Source organism: Schistocerca gregaria, unplaced genomic scaffold, assembly GCF_023897955.1.
Source record: "Schistocerca gregaria isolate iqSchGreg1 unplaced genomic scaffold, iqSchGreg1.2 ptg000357l, whole genome shotgun sequence".
Lineage (NCBI taxonomy): Eukaryota > Metazoa > Arthropoda > Insecta > Orthoptera > Acrididae > Schistocerca > Schistocerca gregaria.
Genome location: NW_026061816.1, coordinates 333,450 through 347,131, shown reverse-complemented (window position 1 = coordinate 347,131; position 13,682 = coordinate 333,450). Strand labels below are relative to the sequence as shown.

The window sequence follows — 13,682 nt, the reverse complement described above, 5'->3', positions numbered from 1 at the left end:
ATCGCAGCACGCGACATAGCCTTCCACACGATAAATGTAACCGTTTCAAAGTGTAGAGCGGCCAATGTGACGAACTGACATAAAGTCGATTCGATAGCAAATGACGAAACCTGGCGGACTTCTTAGGTTTTTACTACATATGATCACTTTTCACATTCTCCCGTGCAACGTGGATGCTAGTCGTCCCTGCATGCAAAATGGTAAGGACCTAGCTGATATCCAAGGCACCAAAGAAGGCTAAAAAGTCAAAAATCGATAAATAAACTTAAATTGTACTGCTTCTTACTGGCTATTACATCAACTTAGAAGCTTCTTCTGTGTTCTACTATGGTGCTTTTAGTGTCTCCGCATATCGCAGCACACGACATAGCTTTGCCCACGATAAATGTAACCGTTTCAGAGAGAAGAGCGGCCATTGTGGCGATCTGGTATTTCGTCGATTCGATAGTAGATGCCGAAACCGGGAGGATTTCTTAAGTTTTTACTACATATGATCAGTTTTCACACATTCTCGTGTAACGTGGCTCCCAGACCTCGTTTCATGCAAAATCGTAACGTCGTCAGTCATATCCCTGGCGCCATAGGCGGCTAATAAGTCAATAATCGATAGCTAAAACTTGAATTGTACTGCTTCTTACTGGCCGATTACATCAACTTAGAGCCGGCCGCGGTGGTCAAGAAGTTCAGGCGCTCAGTCCGGAACCGCGGGACTGCTACGCTCGGAGGTTCGAATCCTGCTCGGGCATGGATGTGTTTAATGTCCTTTTGTTAGTTAGGTTTAAGGAGTTCTACGCTCTAGGGGACTGATGAAAACAGATGTTAAGTCCCATAGTGCTCAGAGCCATTTGAACCAATAACTTAGAAGCTTCTTCTGTGTTCTATGGAGTTGCTATTAGTGCCTCCGCATGCCGCAGCCAGGGACATAAGTTTCCAGACGATAAATGTAACTGTTTTATAGAGAAAAGCATCCAATGTGACGATATGTCATTACGTCGATTCGACGGCAATTGACGAAAACGGGACGATTTCTTAGGTTTTTACAACACATGAACACTTTTCCAATTCTATCGTGTAACGTGTCTTCCAGACTTCGTTTCATGCCAAATCTTAAGGTCGTCGGACATGTCTGAGGCACCAAAGCCGGATAATAAGTCAATAATCGATTACTAAAACTTGAATTTTACTGCTTCTTACTGGCTGATTACATCAACTTATAAGTTTCTTCTGTGTTTTACTGTGTTGCTATTAGTGCCTCCGCATACCGCAGCACACAAAGTAAGTTTGAAGACGATGAAGGTAACCGCTTCACAGAGAAATTTCAAATTCTGTGTCTGTGTCTATTGCCTGCTCATATTGTTTAAAGCAGGTTGCTCTAAATGCCCAGTGGATCTGATTCCATTGATACCTATTCTAAACAATCTCGGATTGGTAAAGACCAAGCTCTGCTTATACTTATAGTCTGGGAAGTTGACAGTAAAATATGATGGTTAAAGATGTCCACTGAGTATTCCCATATACACTGAAGTTAGCTTTGAACAACAAATTATTAATTGGCCACCTACTCTTGACTCAATAGCTACTAAGATCTTTCACTAGTGAAGGAGGTGACGACGTTGTTATGTCCACTAGAGGCTTCTGTAGTTTGCTGAAAATGATGTGATATAATTGTGCCTTGTGATTTTCTGTGGAGTTCCAGAGTAAGTTCTATACTGGTGCAGGACATTCATTCGTGCTGTTCTCATTCGAGGCAATCCTGGATTCTGAATCTCAAGCACCAGAGGATTATAAACAGCAATGCAACCTCTGTCTTCCTGGCTGTGCAGTATTTCAAAGTGCTCTGGTTGACAGTCTCTTCTCATTGTGCAGTGCTTGTAGATTATTGTAAATGGATTATCTGCATTATTTAGAACATCTCATTCTAAACTTTCTAAAGAAAGAGACTTTTCTGTCATTACCACTTTTTGTGTGAGGTGATAAATACCAGGAATTTGATTGCATTTTGAGAACCTAATCGTAACTAACATTATTGTCTATGTAAATTAATGGAACTGGATTTTTCCTGAGGTCAGCAGTTTTCCGAAGGTCGTCGTTTTTCCACGATGTCGTCGTTTTTCCCCAAGGTCGGCGTTTTTCCCCGAGGTCGACGTTTTTTCCCGAGGTCTGCGTTTTTGCCCCGAGGTCGGATCAAAGATTTTTTTTCCCGAGGTCTAGAAATCTATCGATATATTGAAAATCCAAAGTATTTTCATGTATGTAGACTATACCGTTATGTCATGTCATCTTGAAACATTTATCCGACCACTAGATAATGGTATTTATCAAGATAGCGATATATTTCGTTATATCTATTTATTTCGATAATCGTTTTCTTAGGGGTACAGATTTATTTTGAGACGTCCATACTTTTCCCATTATCGATTCAATTCGATATATCGACTTACGTAGATGCGCACATTAAATCATGATATCGATTTATTTCGAGATATCTATCTATATTGAGGAGTCTATTTATTTCGAGATATCGATTGATTTAGAGTATCCGTTATATCGAGATATCGATTTATTTTGATATACCGACACAATTAAGGTTGTCTATATATTTCCAGGTATCGATATATTTCCATGTATTGGTGTACTACAGATATCGATTCTTATCGAGATATCGATATAATTCAAGGTACCTCCATATCTCTAGTAATCCATAAATTTCTAGATATCGCTATTTTGAGAGATATCTTTATATTACGTGGTACCAATATATTTCGAGATATCGATATATTTCTGTACCTCAATTTATCTCGATATGTCGACTAGCATCGAGATTTCGGTCTATATGGTAAGCCGAAATGCGTCTAGATGTCGATATACTTCGGGATATCGACTCATTTCGGTGTAGCGGTTTTTTGGAGGTGTCGATTTATTTCGAGGTTTCGATTTATTTCACGGTGTCGATTTATTTCGAGGTTGCGATTTTTCGAGGGTTGCGATTTATTTCGAGGTGGCGATTTATTTCGAGGTGGCGATTTATTTCGAGGTGTGGATTTATTTCGAGGTGTCGATGTATTTCTAGGTGACGATATATTTCGATGTTACTTGTCGACTGCATCAGCTTAGAACCTATTTCGTACAGAGTGGTGCGACTGCATACCTCAGCAGGCGACATTGATATCCAGACGATCAATTTTACCGTTTCCGAGAGAAAAGCGTGCGATGTGATGAATTGGCACTACTTCATTATGAAAACAAATGACGAAAACGTGAGGTTTTCTTCGGTTTTTCTGCCACTGCTGCCAACTTTCAGCCCACCCCCTCCTCCCCTTCCCCAGTCGTGGCGATCAGCTTTTGTGATGGAAATGGACACAGGAAAGTAATAACGTTCCATGAAATCCCATTCTAGGGACGTTCAAGGGTAAATGTTCCAGACGGTTTATTTGCATTAAGACACGCATACTGCGCATCTACAATGTCACATCTGCCAGATCGTTTCTATTGTCAACAGTGGAAAACAAAACAGCGTACTGAAGAAGCCATAGTGAGACGCGGTTTTTGGTAGACGAAATAATAGGAATACTCTAGCCACTGATAATGATGATCTAATGAGAATTCTGTTATTGTTTTGAAAGATGCATTTAAATATGCATTGAACGTAGCTCCAAATTATTTTGAGAATTATAATTGCGGTATTATGAATCTACATTGGAGATTTTGTAATGCAAAACATTTCGATCTGAGAATACTTTACGTGATAGTACGGCATTGACCTTGTGTGTCATTAGGGTAAAGTTAATTTGCCGCCATTCACATAAAATTTATCCGCCATTAACATAAAATCTATTTTTCAGCGTACTGCAATAAGGACTCACTTCAGATGATTGGACAATTAAAGAGAACTCAAACCGTTATTTTAATAGTATTCGTAGGTCCATTGCAGCATTTACCGTGGACAGTCCCTGAGCCTAGACTGTCAGTTTTATGTAGGGAGTACTACTTTAAAAAAGCACTCCGTGTTCAGATCACAAGTGGCCAATCAGGACCATCCGACCGCCACGTCATTCTCACTGAGGGTGGAGGAGGAGCTGGCTCTCCCACTCGTTGTGGTAGTTTCCTTTGACTGGAGCCGCTACTATTCGGACGAGTAGTTCCTCAATTGGCATCGGAAGGCTGAGTGCAACCCGAAAAATGCCAACAGCGCATAGCGGCCCATATGGTCACCCATCCAAGTGCCGACCACGCCCGAAAGTGCTAAACTTCAGTTATCTGACGGGAACCGGTGTATCCACTGCGGCAAGGCCATTGCCCCTACCACTTTTTATGATATTTTTGATCGTAGTTCAGGTCTGATGGCTGGGAAGAATGGACGTTTACCATGTTATGCACATTTATATTTTCACTACGTCGACACAGCTGGTCCAATTACGACCACAGGTGATGGTAGCCATAATGATCGTGCCAAGCATCCCGTGTACATTAGTTACACCCAAGTGTGTGGGCATCACAGCATTCGTGACATTTAAATTTGTTACTTCTTTGCTACTATATTCGCAATAAATTTTGCAGGCAGTATCCGCATATGACGCTGAATGTACCTACAAAATTATATCATTGTACGACACATGTTTCGGGAGATACGTCATAAAAACTCAGGACAAGGCCAGACGCTGCATAGTACGGACGTGGACGCACAGCTCTAAATAAATGCCTGGTCAACACCAAGCTTTTCCGCTAGTCATCTTTAAAGATAAAAATTCCCAATATTGTCTACCAGCGTATTTTTGAAAAACCTTTATTTTGTCATCCATTTTTTTCCTGTAAAAATCGTAAAAGCCGTGCATCATTGTGTTTTTAAAAAGCGTTTCTTATTGTCATCTCTTTTTATGTATTTTAAACCATCTATCGCTTGTGTAACCTGTGGCTACAAGTCCATTCCCTTTATGGTGTAATCGAAATAATAAACAACGCAAAAAAGTGTGGGTCAATTTCTTCCTCATTTTTCGGAACTTCTGATAATAGTAAATCGTTGGCTCTTTGAGGGCGTGGTAGGTACATACAAGAGATTAGTGTAAGATTAGAATTTGGGTTAGATGCAGTGCCAGGAGGTTCTGTTTCTATCTGGCTAGCTTCAGAGTACTTCACCATCTACTAAGTGATGCGTTTCATTGTGAATGGTGTGTTCTGTGCTAGGTCTACCCTTTTACTGCACAATGCTGTTCCTTCGATGCTATTAAAACCAGGATGTTATCAAAATATATGCACAGTGGCAGACTGGAGTCTGCTGAAATATTTCCAGTGGTGGGGAGGGGGGAAGGCGCGTCGGGGCTGGAGTGCATGATTCTGAAACTGGCACTCTGTGTACAAATCAGCTGGTCAGTTACGAGGTGCATCAAGCTACAAGACCCTAACTCTATAAGCGCTACAACTGGCCAAAGCTAAGGTTTATCAGTATTGTGGAGAATTCTTATCTGGAAGAGTATATTGTAACGAATAAAAACTCTTTACTCCAGATTCCAGGGAGGGTTGGGGGCGATGGGTGAAAGTGCCCTTTTGCCTATCCTCCCCTCCCGACCTCCTCCCCTCCCCCTCCCCTTCACCCTCGCAGACGCTAATGGCTGGCCCGTTCATTTTGAGAACATCAGAGCTCCAGTAACCTTTCTGAGAAACTGTTCTTGTTGTCCTTGTGCGTCAATCTTACCACTCAGAACACCAGTGGGAATGTTGGTTATCGCTGAAATAACTGGTTTTCGGCTCTTATCAGTTTCCCAACCCTTCTTTAAGCTAATTGTTAAAGCCCGTCACAATACCAGTTCTTGTAATAACCGATTTTCAGTCTTTTATTTACATTATTTTCTCTAGTAAACGTAGAAATCAAACAAAGATTAAACAATTTTTACTTTCTCAGTTTCTTGATAAATGGAATCAAAATGTCAAATTAAATACCCTTATGATGACCTGCAGCCGTTCAGAACGAAATTAGAATTATATTAATACCGTCAGCTGCTCACGTGTGTCGATATATATCAACGGCGACAGGTGACAATGTGTGCACGTCTGGGACTCGAACCCGGGATCTCCTGCTTACATGGCAGGTGCTCTGCCCATCTGAGCCACCGAGGGCACAGACGATAGTGTGACTGCAGGTACTATCTCGCGCACGCCTCCCGCGAGACTCACATTCTCACCTTGCATGTCCACACACTACATTCGTAGTGTCCCACACCGACACACTCATTACTCGTGGAACACATTCTTACCAAGTCCAGTTCGGGGAATACGTGTGCATCTTCACAGAAGAAGGTCATGGCTGGTATTGCCAGAACCATATACTTATATTGATATGGACATGTCTTCCACGAGGAATGAGTGTGTTGGAGTGGGACTCTACGACTGTAGTGTATGGACATTCAAGGTGAGAATGTGAGTCTCGCAGGAGGCGTGCGCGAGATAGTCCCTGCAGTCGAACCATACACTCTGTCCTCTGTGCCTCAGATGGATAGAGCGTCTGTCATTTTAGCAAGAGATCCCGGGTTCGAGTCCCGGTCGCGGCACACATTTTCACTTGTCCACGTTGATATTTATCAACGCCCGCGAGCAACTGACGGTATTAATATAATTCTAATTTCTTTAAATTAAATAGTCAAATAAAACTTTGTCCGATCTTCGCTGCTGGCGAGTGCTTCTATACTACAGAAAACTGGCAATATTATCCTACTGATTATAGTTTTTAGAAGCTCTGCTCAAAAATTATATTGTAATCGGTTATCACAGCACTATGCAGGCATTACGTATAGTCCCGCGATAAAGAGTGAAAACTGCGGCAGGAGAACTCTCTTTTTCGTTTTAATTTCTCTGTTTTTAAGGGCTAAAAGCAGATAACGGCATACTACGTAGACACAGCAGCAGATCAGGCACTTTCTACTTTTATCCAGAACTATGAATGATTTGTTAAATTTTAACTTTTTTCCTTGTATGATGTCGCAAGTCGACCAAATCTAACTTTGTTCTTCACTCGTACCGCATATCGTAAAATACTTCCAGACTTCCAGATGGTGCCATTCTATGTTACAACTGACGTTCGACAACAGCGAGAAACTGTGTCCAGTCTCGCGCTCTGCTTGTATAACAGGCACAGTATTGTCTCGGCAATGTTGGACCAATCCATTTGTTGCTCGTTTCTATCAGCAGTGTTATTAAAGTGGCATACATAACTTTTCCCATTTTTTTCTGTAATAACGCCGTATTTCAGTGCTATGGAAATCTTACGAATAAAAATTACTCGTCTTTTTTTAAAAAGGTTTATTTGAAAACTAAAAATTTTACTACGACATCTGTGGCTAATTGATATATCTGTTTTTACGTGGTTATCAGGAAAAAATGAAAAGATACTTGTTATAACCGAGAGCAAACAAATACTGAAAGACATCGGTTATTCAGAACTAAAATACCCATGTCGTTTTAACTGATCGGTTTTTCTATCTATAAACTGCAGTGTCGCCATAGAAAAGTGTGTCGCTCCATCAATGTCCATAGCAACTTTGAGATATGTGTTTATGCGCAATATCGGCAAATGGAAACACGAAGAGGTAATAAGCACCTGAGCGATAGAATTTATTTCACAGTCAGAAAAGTCGAGTGACAGGCAAGACTGAATCACTGTAATAGAAATTATATGGAAAGCTGTGTAAAGGAAAATTTCCAGTTCTTTCGTGGATTCCAAAATTGAAGCAAATTCCGGGACACCAAGGTGACATAGTCTTATACGGATAGTATTCCATGACTAACGTAATTGGCCCATATACTGTACTGGTATACGGATAATATTACACGACTAACGTAATTTACCTGAAATAATTTACAAACATGTTACTGTAACATTCGCTACTACTCATTACGCTAATTCACCTTCAGCCATTAAGCGCAAATCTCAGTTATGATACGTGCGCCAAACAAAAATTTATCAACCTAGTAACTCAAGACAACTACAAACGATCATTGTGTGCAAAATAAATAGAACACTTCATAAGAAGAACATGACGGGTTTGAATCATTCCCACCGCAAAGGATGAAAAATTCAGGCTCGCACACAAGACCACTTGATAACTAACCAGAAATTCAGATTAGTTGTAGCTTCGGTGACAATCGCCTTTTTTACATTTTCCCCGTAAACTAGATAATTATGAAACGTAAGCAACTACTGTAAAATATCTGCGGCAACGGCCTTGCCGCGGAGGTTGCATCGGTTCACGTGGGATCACCGAAGTTAAGTGCGTTGTCGGGCGTTGAAGGCACTTGGATGGGTGATCATCCAGGCCGCCATGCGCTCTTGCCATTTCTCGGGGTGCACTCAGCCTCATGATGCCAATCGAGGAGCTACTCGACCCTATAGTAGCGGCTCCGGTCAAAAAATACCAACATAACGACCGGGAGAGCAGTGTGCTGACCCCCGCCCCTCCTATTCGCATCCTCCACGGATGATGACACGGCGGTCGGATGGTGCTGTCCCAGTAGGTCACTCGTGGCCTGAAGACGGAGTGCTTACAAAGCAAACTACTCTCCAGTGGATGGTCGTACTACTGAGACCTTGATGCCTGGCATCAATAACAGATGGCAGCACAAGAGGTTGGCTTACGCCTACTGCCGAATTTTGCGATCTGTCGTAAGCCTGCGTAAGCACGTAGGGCCTTCCGTCTTAAGTGCAAGCATATCCATTGCGTTTTCTGTCAAGCGACTTGAGTGGAATATTTCATTATTTCTGAAATTTTATAGAAATGTTTTTCTTTGTATATCCTCACCATCGGTACTGAATTTACTGTAAAATTATTTGCTCACTTTTCGGAACTTCCGTTCATAGTAAATCGATACTATTTGAAGCCGTGGTAGACACGAGTCTAGTGTGCTTCACCTTCAGCACCTTCTGTGTCAGTCTCGGTTAATATGTCGCTGATTTCACAACGAACAGTTCGTTGTCTACTGAGTATACTGTCTGTTGCACGACACTATCCCTCCCACGCTGCTAAATGTAGGTCGTCGGCAAAATATGACTGCAGTGGAACAAGGGCGTCTGCAGAAATTTCCCCAGGAGGTGGTGGTGGCATTGGTAGTGGTGTGTGTGTGTGTGTGTGTGTGTGTGTGTGTGTGTGTGTGTGTGTGTGTGTGTGTGTGTGTGGAGGACTATTACTATGAAACTCACACAGTCCAGACCGCCAAGGAAAATAAACCTTGAGATTTGGAAAGAGTGTTGATCTTATACCGCTTATACTGCATATTTCAAAATTCCACCTCTAAGGGGGAGACGCAGGACATGAAAGGATTTCTGAATCATGTAGCTATTAAGGTAATTTTGAAGCTAGGCATACGAACATTTGTATCTGGTTTCTAGGTCAGAAATAAAGAAATATGTGTTCCAGTATCTTTGGGAATTTAACCTCTATGAGGTGAAATATTGGATGAACATTTTATTTTGAGATAAATAATTATGGAAGAACTATGAAAGTATTTTTAAGGCTACATCTACGAAAATTGGTATTTGACTTCAAGGCTACAAATAAGAAAATACGTGTTTCGGTGTTTTTGGAAGTTCAACCCCTAAGGGGATGAAATAGAGTGAGCTGGTGCGTTTCTGGCGCCAGTTTCCGTCGATCGTTGTTTCGATCTTTGAGTCGCGGTCCAGAGGACACTGCTCCCTAAGCGACTGTAGTAGTTCTCTGTGCAGCCCAACATCGGGCTTACCACGCTTACACTGGACACAGTTGCCAACAAATCGCCTGCCATCGCGATATAGGTTGGGCCAAAACATGTATTCCTGAACTCGGTTCAAGGTCTTGAAGAACCCAAAATGACCCCCGTCCGCCGACTCGTGGAAATATCTGAGTGCCATGCTAACTCGTTCCTGTGGAATACAGACCTTCACTTGGCCACGGTTGGCTCCCCCTTTACACAAGAGGCCCGCACGAAGGCAACAGCTAGTGACGACGTCGCCATCCACAAACTGCTGCATATTCGGTCCCCACCCGGCGTCCTCGGCCTCTTTGCCGGCTAAGTCGAAGAAGAAGCCGGGTGTCTCGGAGAGAAGGAAATTCACCCCCAGATCCGGCTCCACGTTTCTGAAAATGGTTCATTATGAAAGCATTATGAAAGCATATCTGACAATTCGTATTCGGCTAATCTGTTACAATTTTTAAAAACTACGTGTTTCACTGGTTTTTAACTTCGAGCATAAGGGGATGAAAATTTTAATGAAATATTTATTGCGTTATTTTAAAATATTTTAAATCTGCATCTACGAAAACCGGTATTTCACTTCTCAATTAGATATAAAGAAATATGCGTTATACAAGCAAGAATACAAACGGCTTGATTAACAAAAACCTTGGATCCCAGCTGTCAGCATTGCTTTTTGGTCATTCAGCAAAAGACCATGCTTCAACGGCGTTAAGTTTAGAAAAGTTTAGAAAGTGTTGCAGTTTATAAAAGACATAAAAAAACGATTAAAGAAAAAATGCTTTGCAGACCATGAACGGTCTAAGTAAGTAAAGAAGCGGATGATAAGCTAGCTCTTTATGCAAATAAGTTGGTCAGTTTAAGTTCCGAGACATGTCATGCAGCAGGAACGGAATCCTATAGTTGCTACGATTGGCTAAAGGAAAAGTTTTGCAGAATCACGCGAAATCACTTCTGCAAGTGGCTGAGAATCTCGTAATGAATAAAAATTCTGTACTGAGAATTCCAAGGTGGGAGAGGCGAGATTCCTCCCCCCCCCCTTCCCCCTTCTCAGAATCCTATCCTTCTTTACCTACAGCAAAAAATAAATAAATAAATAAAACTAGAGAAATTTCTACTGTGAAACTATTTGCATAGAAGAGAACGGCCATTAAAATTTAACTCTTCAAAGTTTTAAGCCCTGGCCCGTTCGAAAATTCAATTTCTTTGTAGTTGCATTTTTTAAAGGTGTACTTGTCTAGACTCCTGGAACGGAAAGGTTTTTTTTTTTAATCCGTGCTTTACAAAAGTTTCTACAGTCCATTGTTTGAAGCAGTGTCACGGCTGCCATGAGCCGCGCGGGGTACCCGCCATGTGTCCAACGCCTTGTCACGGTTCGCGCGGCTCCCCCCGTTGGAGGTTCGAGTCCTCCCTCGGGCATGGTTGTGTGTGTGTTGTCCTTAGCATAAGTTACTGTAAGTAGTGTGCAAACATACGGACTGATGGTTCAAATGGCTCTGAGCACTTTGGGACTTAACATCTGAGGTCATCAGTTTCCTAGAACTTAGAACGACTTAAACGTAACTAAATTAAGGACATCACACACATCCATGCTCGAGGCAGGATTTGAACCTGCGACCGTAGCGGTCGCGTGGCTCCCGACTGAAGTGCCTACAACCGCTCGGCCACATCGGCCGGTCTATCATGTATTCTAGAAGAGCTGCAAGGTCGTCAGTGGCGCCTGTTCTTTCTAGAACAGTTACTATCTTCATATCTATGGTTAAACGTCACCCAGCCATTGACCTTCGTCTGTGCGAATGCGCACAGGCTACCGGAAATCTTACGGGAATCGTCACCTTAGTGTGAGCCAGTAATGAGTGGATGGACAAATACCTAATAAGTACATTACGTAATCGGATTGTGGGCGGTTCGGGGTGTGAGTCTCACGGGAAGCGTGCGAGGGATAAATTCCTGCAGTCGTGCTGTTCATTTGTGCCCTCGATAGCTCAGATGGATTGAGCGTCTGCCTTGTAAGCAGGAGATCCTGGGTTCGAGTCCCAGTAGCGGCACACTTTTCAGCTGTCCCCATCGAAGTATATCAACAACACCTGTCGGCAGCTGAGGGTTTCAATTAATTATTAGTTGTGTAGGTGATTCGATGAACCCTTTGCCAGGCACTTAAATGTGTTTTGCAGGGTATCCATATAGATGTAGATGATAACTCGTCCCGTGTCGCACGTGCTCAAAAGGATTCATACTGCAGAATGCATGCAAACATACTCACCGAAAATACGGACGAATATCAAGTGCAGGCTGCCGAGTGCTGCATATCCAGCTTAGACAGATCGGCTTCTCCTGCCAAGAAGAACAGGAAGTTGCTGTCTAGGAACAATCAGAGGTAGAGGAAGGGCTGATAAATACTCCTTGAATTGCAGACTAAACGTAAATAACGAAAATACATTTTTGGTAAAAATTGGTCAAAACATAATCGTTTGCCCTCCGTATTGGATTAGCTGTTTTGAATATTGAAAATCTGACTTCAGATTCGTTTTCAGCGACATTAAGAATATATGTGTAACACTCAGTTCATGCAAATAGAAGTAATAATATAACTAAATGTTTTCCCTAAACTTTGAACACTTTTTTTTTCGAGTAACGATTTTCTCAGAACGGCATGCAGCATAAATTAAAAGTGGTTCGATCTCTTAACTTCTACCTCTGACCCCTAAAAGTAAACACTTTTCTTAGGAACTTATAGCTATAATATGACATTTGTTAATATTAACTAATTTTTGTGTAGGCATAAGGAGTGAAACAAACCCCTCAAAATCGAACTCAAAGTTCGAATTAGCACTGTATCGTTAAATTTAAGGTTGTTTCATTGCGGTTAGGTATACGCTCCCATTAATTTTATGTATTATCGACTGATGTTATCCATTTTCAAGTTCAGAGAAATAATGTAGTATCAACTGATGTTACCCATTTTTGAATTCAGGTAACATCTGAGGTGCCACACTGCACGCACTCTGCGTACTCCAGTCTCGCAAGCCCTTGATCAAATCATAATTACGGGCGCCATTTTTTATTGAAAATCTAAAATTAAGCTCATAGTATTGTCACTCGTAATTCCCAAACAGATCGTTCGAATGTATTTTCATTGTCTCAAAAAAAATTTCAAATTTACCCTTTTTTGCTCATTTGTATGAGAACCTGGCCGTAACGCCGGAATATAGTCACTAGATTTTTTTTCAGAGACGCTGTACGTTCGCGAGAAGACTTTCGTTCTGCGCGTGTCGAAGGACATTCCTCAGATATTACTGTGTGTGTGCTACTCAGTCGTGCCATTTAAGTGTACATCTTTGCATAGTTTTCCTTTCACGATGTAAACAGTGTTCCGCTCAGTTGCTAACTGGCCAGTGAGTGGTTCCGAAGGTGTCGGATGTGCGGTGCGTTCGGTCTGCTAGGACAACAGCAGACTGGCGTGGTGCGATGGCAGAAGCAGACACTGAGGGAGCTAGCTGCTGGGACGCCAGCGAACAATTTATGCCAAGTAAGACGAAGAGGACTATTCTAAAATTACGAGCCGTCTAAAAAGTGTTTACCATTGGTAAATCTTGCTGTTGAGTCTGACAAAACTGACAGTTTTTCCTAGAGATACAGGAAATCCCCCCACCCCCACTCAATGAATATTTGGTTGTGATGACAGGCCGATTGGTAGTGTAGCCCGAGATCTAAGTTAGGTTGGAAGGTGGTAATTTGATTGAGAGTTGTTTACGCCAACGATTATGAATGCCGACTAAACGTTGTGCGAGCAGATTGCCCTGTAGCGTAGCCTAGTGTTTCCGTCCGCGCCACATTTAACACACTTTCTCTAACTGTGTACAAAAGTCTCACAACAGCCACGATAACTACGTTTCTGGTGGGGGGAGGGTAGAGTCCACTATGTAACTTTCACGGCAAATTTTAGTAACCGCATAAACTAACCGAAA

At 42.0% G+C, this 13,682-nt stretch overlaps 1 non-coding gene across 1 annotated transcript; it reads left to right on the top strand.

Annotated features, from left to right (window-relative positions):
* Positions 1 to 11,687: 11,687 nt before the first annotated feature.
* Positions 11,688 to 11,762, top strand: Trnat-ugu (transfer RNA threonine (anticodon UGU)). Its single transcript has one exon. It is a non-coding gene; the product is annotated as a tRNA-Thr (tRNA).
* Positions 11,763 to 13,682: the final 1,920 nt, after the last annotated feature.